Raw genomic sequence first — 8,354 nt, forward strand, 5'->3', positions numbered from 1 at the left:
TATATGTATATGTATATATGTATGTACTGTGGCACTCCATCGGTTATGATGATGAGGGTTCCAGTTGATCTGATCAACGGAACAGCCTGCTCGTGAAATTAATGTGCAAGTGGCTGACCACTCCGCAGACACATGTACCCTTAATGTAGTTCTCAGGGAGATTGAACGTGACGCAGAGTGTGACATGGTTGACCCTTTGAAATACAGGTACAACAGAAACAGGAAGAAAGGATGAGAGAAAGTTGTGGTGAAAGAGTACAGCAGGGTTTGCTACCACCCCCTGCTGAAGCCTCGTGGAGCTTTAAGTGTTTTCGCTCAATAAACACTCACAACAGCTGGTCTGGGAATCGAAACTGCAATCCTACAACCGCGAGTCCACTGTCCTAACCACTGGGCCAATGCACCTCCACATATATATGTTTGTAAACAGCCTAAACAGAATGAGGAGGATAAGAGAGAGAGAGAGAGACAGTTTGAGAACATAAGCTACAAGAGGTAAACAAAAATTCAAAAGGTAATGGACAAAATGTAAACACAAAAGAATGAACATAAAAAAATGTTTCCAGTGAATTGTGTGTCAAAAGAAAGGGAAAGACGCAGAAGAATGTTTCAGTGGAACATGAGGGCATAATAAAAGAGATTAAGGCAAGAAAAAAGAAACAAGAAAAGAAAGGATACCTGTTTCAAGCACCTTTTGACTACATGCTGTAGACTCTCTCTCAATACGTACACACACACACATGCTTGTGAGAGAGAGAGGGAGGGAGAGAGAGTAATGTATATGTTGAGACAGTCATTGCTATATGGTTGAGAAGCCAAGATGGATTACAGTTTGATAAGTTGAAGACCTCTTAACCTACAACAGTTCAAGTGACTGTTTATATATGCTACCTATTGTATTTTTATCTCATATGTAAATGGTCTTTGTACAACTATTTATAGTTATATCTTCATGAATTATTTACAGAATAACAAAAGCATTGCCACCAAGGGTAGAAACTGACGCTAACCTTTTGTAGCCCCTTCAAGAAGGGGGGAAAAAATAATGATGAATATGGTGGTCTGCAAGAGATAAGAGTTTGGTTTTAATCAGGGCCAGCAGTGAGATTATACTGAAAGGGTCACTAACAGAGGACATGTGTTTCAGAGAAACACAACAGACAACAATGAATAATGTGTGACTGAAAGAAAGTTGGCCATTGCCCAACAAACGAGTTTTATGTCCCTGCATCAAGAATTCTGTAAAATATCTTGACATCTTTGTAGAGGTGCAAGAGTAGCTGTGTAGTAACTGGCTTGGCAATGCTTCCATATGGTGTTACCTGTTCATGATAAACTGTCAAGGCACAGAAGTGCTGTCTTGGCGACATGTCCAAGGTGCGGGCAGAACAGGGAAACCGTCTTGCACGCATTTGTGGAGTGTCCGGAATTAACGGGACTGATAGCTTTTGCAGAACAACTGTTGTCATCGATGGGAAGAGTACAGCTATCAGCTGAGTCTATCATCGAGATTGTGCCACTTCCTTTTAATTTTTTTATTGTAATCACAATTTTTAATCGCATTTCACCGTTCATTTAAAACAGAACTTTTAATCAACAAAGCTTCTTCACCCTTTTATGTTTGTCTGTCCTTGTTTGTCCCCTCTGTGTAATGCCTGCATGGCAAATTTTTATGAAATAAAGAAACTTGCTTCACAACCACATGGTTCTAGGTTCAGCCCCACTGCATGACACCTTGGGCAAGTGTCATCTGCTATAAAAGACACTTGGTCAAAGCCTTGTGAGTGGATTTGGTAGATGGAAACTGAAAGAAACCTGTTGTATATGTGTGTGTGTGTGTGTGTGTGTGTGTGTGAGTGTGTGCACATGTCTTTCTGTCTGTGTTTGTCCCCTAGTACTGCTTGACAACAGGTGTTGATGTGTTTATGTCCCCATAACTTAGCGGTTCAGCAAAAGAGATTGACAGAATAAGCATCAAGCTTTAAAAGAATAAGTACTAGGGTTAATGATCCATTTGACTAAACTTCTTCAATGCAGTGCTGTCCCAGCATGGCCACACACAGCTGACTGTAAGAAGTAAAAGTAAGGGATATTGTGAGTTTGACGAGTTGGGTCAAGATGAGAGAAGTGCTGGACACAAAAAAAACCCTGCTGGAAGTATGGGTGTCACATGTCCCCATAGATCAAGAATATTTGAAACAACTCCTGTAGGGAAATGTGTCATTAAAGGCAATATCACCTCTTAACAGGATCAATATTTTACTTGAAAAAGGGACAAAACTTGCCAACGTTTATCTCATCGTTATAATGAAGACATTTTCTTAGAGCAAATTGTACAGTTATGAACATTTATTTATTCAAGAAATTTAGGAAGAAAAACATGTAAATTTTTCTTATATCTTTTAGTTGTTTCAGTCATTAGACTGTGGCCATGCTGGGGCACTGCACTGAAGAGCTTTCAGTCAAGTAATTGACCCCAGTACTTACATTTTTAAAGCCTGCTACTTATTCGTATTAGTCGCTTTGCCAAATTGCTAAGTTATGGGGGTGTAAACACACCAACACTGGTTTTCATGTGATGGTGAGACACACACACATATATATATAACAGGCTACTTTAGGTTTCCATCTACCAAATCCACTCACAAGGCTTTGGTGAAGCTGAGAGGCTAGAATACAAGAAATTTACCCAAGGGGGCCAAACAGTGGGATTGAACCTGGTACCATGTGGTTGGGAAGCAAAATTTTTAACACAGCCAAAAAGGAAAAAAACACTTTCAGTCAGTTTTGTCATTTTAAAAAGAAAATTGTGGAATATGTTGAATGAATAGATGATGAAGGCACTAACAGGAACCAAATGTATTGGGAAAAAGCAAGAAAAATTCATGTTATTTCAAGTTAAATTTTATAATATCAGTTTAAAAAAGGCAATGTGGATATTGGTAACAAAGTTCTGTTAATTCCAAAGAAATATTACTTATTTACTGAACAATTCTTTCTAATTGAATTTATATTTTCTGTTAACACATCAAACGGTTGTGTAACAATGTGGAACGACTGCAGAAAGACTGACAATGATGAGAAAAATTCCATAACACAACTGATTCTAGAAAAGATAAAAAGATCAAAATCCAAAGGACCTGGGGGTGGTTTACGTCAGTAAAATTTGTCATCATTGTCACTGTTGAACGTCCACTTTTCCATGGGTTTGAGGAATTTATCGAGGAAGATTTTCTACAGTTGGATGCCCTTCCTGTCACCAACCTCCACCTGCTTCCAAACATGGTTAATATTTCCATAGCCAGATGTACAAGACGGGAAATAAACAACTTTGCTTGTATCCTGAAGCTACTCCTTTACAACCATCAGGTGATGTCAAAACAGGAGTGGTACTGAAGGAGGTGGATTTGTGCCAGGTGATGAGAGGTTAGAGTATGACAGAGGGACAGAAACAGGTGTCCTGCTGTAGAGAAGATACATGGTAACCTCAATCAGAAAGATAGGGGGGAGTGAGAGAGAGAGGGGGAGCAAGAAAGATGGTGGCAATGTGCCAGGACATACTCTCAAGCCATGAGGATGTGAATATCAATGGGATGGTAGAGGACTGACCAGAGTGCATGAGTAGGTAATTCATGTGAATGCAAAAGATAGCAGTGGGCAGGGAGGAAAGGATTGGGCTGCAGGAGAGGGGAGGGAGAGATAAGCATAGCGCATGAAGAAGAGATGTGAGGAAGAGGAGAGGTAGTTTGGTTTATTGGGGTAAGGTGTGTGAAAAAATGTTACATGTGAGTGGAACACAGTACTTCCAGAACCTCATATTGCCAGATATCTCAGTCTGTTGTCATCTCGTCTGTGAGGACCAACATCTTGAGATTGGCCCTCACTACTTCATCCCCTTCCATAGATGCCATCCACTTTAAGCGATCAGCACTTCTTTATACAGCTGTCTTCATTCATATGCATTACATGTCCAAGCCAGCAGATTCTTCTCTTATCCATGCTGCATCTGATTCTTCTTCTGCCCAACTTTACTCTCAGTCCATTTACACTTTGTCATACGTGCACACTGATGTTTCAGATCCATTGGAGCATACTAGCTTTGTTCTTCTCTAGTCTAGTCATGTCTTTTGCATTCAGAACCCACAACCATGGAGTATAGCTGTTCATACACAAGCCTCATACAATTTGCCTTTCACACTGAGAGAGAGTCCTTTAGTTACCAACAGAGGTAATAGCTCTCTGAATTTCCTCCATCCTTTTCTTAGGATTCTTATTCTTATTCTAGCAACAATACTTTCAGAACATCCTCCACCACTGATAATTTGGTCACCTAGGTAATAAAAACTATCTACAACCTTGAGAGAGCCTCCTGGGCATTTGAGAGAGTCTAATTCCCATATGTCTTTGGTGCTTATTGTTCCTTAGCATCTGCCCCATACAAAGACGTCTTTCTCTATTAACCTGCTTGTAATTCCACTGCACTTTTTAAATGTCCATAGCTTGCAAGCTTCTTTTAGTTTTCGTCTACCAAATGACCTGCAAATTTGCAGATACACTTAGTTCGGATATTGATGTAATTTTAGTGGCAAGGGAGACCCTCATCTCCTACAATGAGTGTGATTGGCAGAGAGTTGATTCCACCAATTTCTTCGATATAACCATGGGGTCATCGGATTCTGCACAGGTGACTGACTTAGTGGGCCTATACCTCCTTTCGCAGATTAAGGATAGTTTTCCTCTCCTCACTGGGGGACTGTATAGGGATGATGCACTTCTAGCTGTATGTAGCCAGTCTAAAACTGCATTGAATAGAATGAGAAAATACCTGAGAGGTTTCTTAAAGGATTTCTTTAATCTTAACATTATATTTGATATTAACTCCAGAGTGGTGAATTTCCTGGACGTTACATTATGTTTGGATATGGGTTTACACTACCCATTTCGTAAGCCAAACAAATCCATATCATATATCAAAAATTGTCAGCTGAAGGTGAAAGAGCTTGTTGGAGGTTGGCAAGAGAGGTTTTCGGAGGTTGGCGAGGAAGATTGTCAGAGGTTGCTTTATTAATAGGATGACACAATATATATATATATATATATATATATATATATATATATATATGACAGGTTTCTTTCAGTTTCCATCAACCAAATCCACTGACCAGGCTTTGGTTAACTCAGGCATATAGTAGAAGACACTTGTCCAAGGTGCCACAGAATGAGACTGAACAGAAAACCATGAGCTTGAGAAGCAAGTTACTTAACGACACAGCTACACCTCAAGTACAGAAGTGTTAGCACCAACTTGTTGCTGACCTCTGCTCTTCCTCACTACTAGCACACTTTATACCACTCATACCACAACATAATCAAGAGACCAATTTCTACCTTACCCTCATCATCCCCAAATACTTTTACACCTCCATATCAACACTCTATCCACTCTCTTCTCAACAACATTTACCTGGAACTCTCTTAATGCCAACATTTAACCTCTAAACACACTGAAAGTTCTTAGTTTAGCCATTTAGCATTCAGATTACTCTGTCAAATGTGAAGCTTATTGATTCACATTGTTTATAATAAATCATGTATCATCTTGTAGCTTCAAGATTTTGATGATGTGAGAGCTTATTTTAAGAATAACATTGTAAGGTAGGTGTGAGAGGCTGAATCTGTCCATTTTGAACACAAATCAGGTAAAACATTTGGGCTTGACATGGCCTGGTTTAAATGCTAAGGGGTTAAAGTTGAGCTCCTGTGTATGTGTGAAGGTTTGCTATTTCAATCTGAGTGAGTTTGAAAAGTTTATAAGCAATGCTCCTCTACTGATTTAGGGGAAAATAAACAAAGGAAAACCCAACTGCTTCTACTAAAAATTGAATCAAAAATTAATATTTCCATCAATATTATATCTAGTTTACATGTCTCTTCATTGACTTTCTTTCTATTTTCATCTCTCTCCACACACACACACACACAGATAGTGCATGACATCTTCATGAATGATAATCTATTAAAAGAAACATACAACTGTTTGTCCTTTTGTTTTCTAATTGCAAATATTCATCAAAAATATCTTACAAAAGTTAGCAGGTTCAGTGTTGAAGTAGCAGTTAATTACATATGGACAGCAAGGAGGAGTTTCACAGTGCACTTCCCTTTCACTGCTCCACAATTATACCAAAATATATAATCACTCAAACACATTATCTTTTATTTAGCAAACAATATCAGTTTTCTGTACTTGTCAACCCTTGGCCACAACTTCTCATCACCTGACTAATCTCTTACCCTCAAGCTCTACCTAGTCCTTACAAACTTCCTCTTCGTACCTAGACCTTACACATGTCCCCTGTCCTACTAAAGCCTTACAAACCAAGCTCATTTTACAAACATGAGAAAACAAATGTAATTTCTTCTTTTTTAGGATAAATAATGTTTTTAGAAAATTCCTTCATACAAACTTATTTATATGAAAATCTGAGCAAGCACAGGCGTCTTGAATAAATGACTAAGGCATAAATGACTGAGTGCTAAGTGGTTTGCTTCCCAGCTACACAGTTCCAGGTTCAGTCCCACTGTGTGACACTTTAGACAAGTGTCTTTTACAATAGTTCCAGATCGACCAAAGCCTTGTGAGTGAACTTGGTAGATGGAAACTGAAAGAAGCTTGTTGTGTGTGCATTTATTCCTCGTCTTGACATCATCATCATCATCATCATCATCGTTTAACGTCCGCTTTCCATGCTAGCATGGGTTGGACGATGTAAATGAGTGTCATTGTCATATATGCAGTGTTATTCATTTCCGATATTGTGCAAGAAGATGTCTGGTCAGGGGGAAATATTACCTTACTTGGAAACAGGTGAGGGTTGGTGACATTAAAAAATCAATAACCTCCATATGTTCCATGCCTGCATTGAAAAGTGAACGCTAAGATGATGATGATGATGGATAACCAGCCAAGAGATCATCATTCTGTATCATGTTCCAAGCAGATGTATGGAAAAGTGGATATTAATAAACAATTACTGTCAGGAGTCCATTAAATGTGAAGTAAGTTAGCACAGAGTGCTATTGTTTGTTCCCCTCCGTAAACAATGGCTACACTGCTATTATTTCGCATGCTGTGCTAGATTAAATTCTCCTCAATGGTAAACTTACTTCCAACAGATTGGTGTCCTATCCAGGAAGAGATTCTTTCCTCATCCATTTAAAATAATAGAAAATAACCACCAGCTCATTTGTACTCTAGAAACACAGGAAATAAAATAATACATTGACACACAGTTGACACGGCTGGCTGAAGAAACAACCAAATACTCAGTATCAAGTTACTGGCACATTGCATTTCCACAGCCATGCAAACCAGTCTCCTTGTTATCTTCGTCAGACCAGATGGAGAATAAGAATCACAAATGAAGGGAAGAAGCAAAAGAAAAAATATAAATACAGGACTTGGATCAAGTTGTGTGGTTAAGAAGCTTGCTTCCCAACCATGTGGTCTTGGGTTCAGTCCCACTGAATAGCTCAGGGGTGCAGTAGAAGGTACCTACCAGCATCTTTTATTACAGCCCTTCTGAATGGATTTGGCAGATGGAAACTCAAAGAAGCCGTGTGCGTGTGTAAATGTCAGTTTAGTGTATCACTTAGTAGCATATAGTGAAATCCAACTCAAAATCATATGGTTGTGAAGAGCACTTCATAACCACACAGCTGCACATATACAATATATACGTGTGCTGGTGCCATATAAAAAGCACCTGGTCCACACTCTGTAAAATGGCCAACATTGGGAAGGGCATCCGGCCACAGAAACCATACCAAAACACAAATGAAGCTTGGTGCAGCTCTCCAGATGGTCAGCTCCTGTCAAACCATCCAACCTATGCCAGCATGGAAAACAGACGTTAAATGATGATGATGATAGGCCAATGACAGTACCACCTGATTGGCACTCGTGCCAGTGGAACGTTAAAAGCACCATCTGAGCGTGATCACTGCCAGGGCCACTAACTGGCTCCCATACCGGTGGCACGTAAAAAGCATCATTCGAGTGTGATCGTTGCCTGTGTCGCCTTACTGGCACATGAAAATCAACATTTGGTACTGGCTCCCATGCAGGTGGCACATAAAAAACACCTTTTAAAGCATGGCCGTTGCCAGTACCGCCTGACTGGCCCTCATGCCGATGGCATGTAAAAGCACCCACTACACTCTCAGAATGGTTGGCATTAGGAAGGACATCCAGCTGTAGAAATTTTGCCAGATCAGATTGGAGCCTAGTGCAGCCTTCTGGCTCACCAGTCCTCAAACAGTCCAACCCATGCCAGCAGGGAAAGTGGACATTA

General features: G+C 39.8%; 1 protein-coding gene across 1 annotated transcript in view; it reads right to left on the bottom strand.

The window, feature by feature from the left end:
- LOC106868204 (activin receptor type-1) overlaps positions 1–8,354 on the bottom strand; it is a 48,898-nt gene that overhangs the window by 28,310 nt on the left and 12,234 nt on the right. The window lies entirely within an intron of this gene.

Source organism: Octopus bimaculoides, chromosome 10 (genome assembly GCF_001194135.2).
Source record: "Octopus bimaculoides isolate UCB-OBI-ISO-001 chromosome 10, ASM119413v2, whole genome shotgun sequence".
Taxonomy (NCBI): Eukaryota; Metazoa; Mollusca; class Cephalopoda; order Octopoda; family Octopodidae; genus Octopus; species Octopus bimaculoides.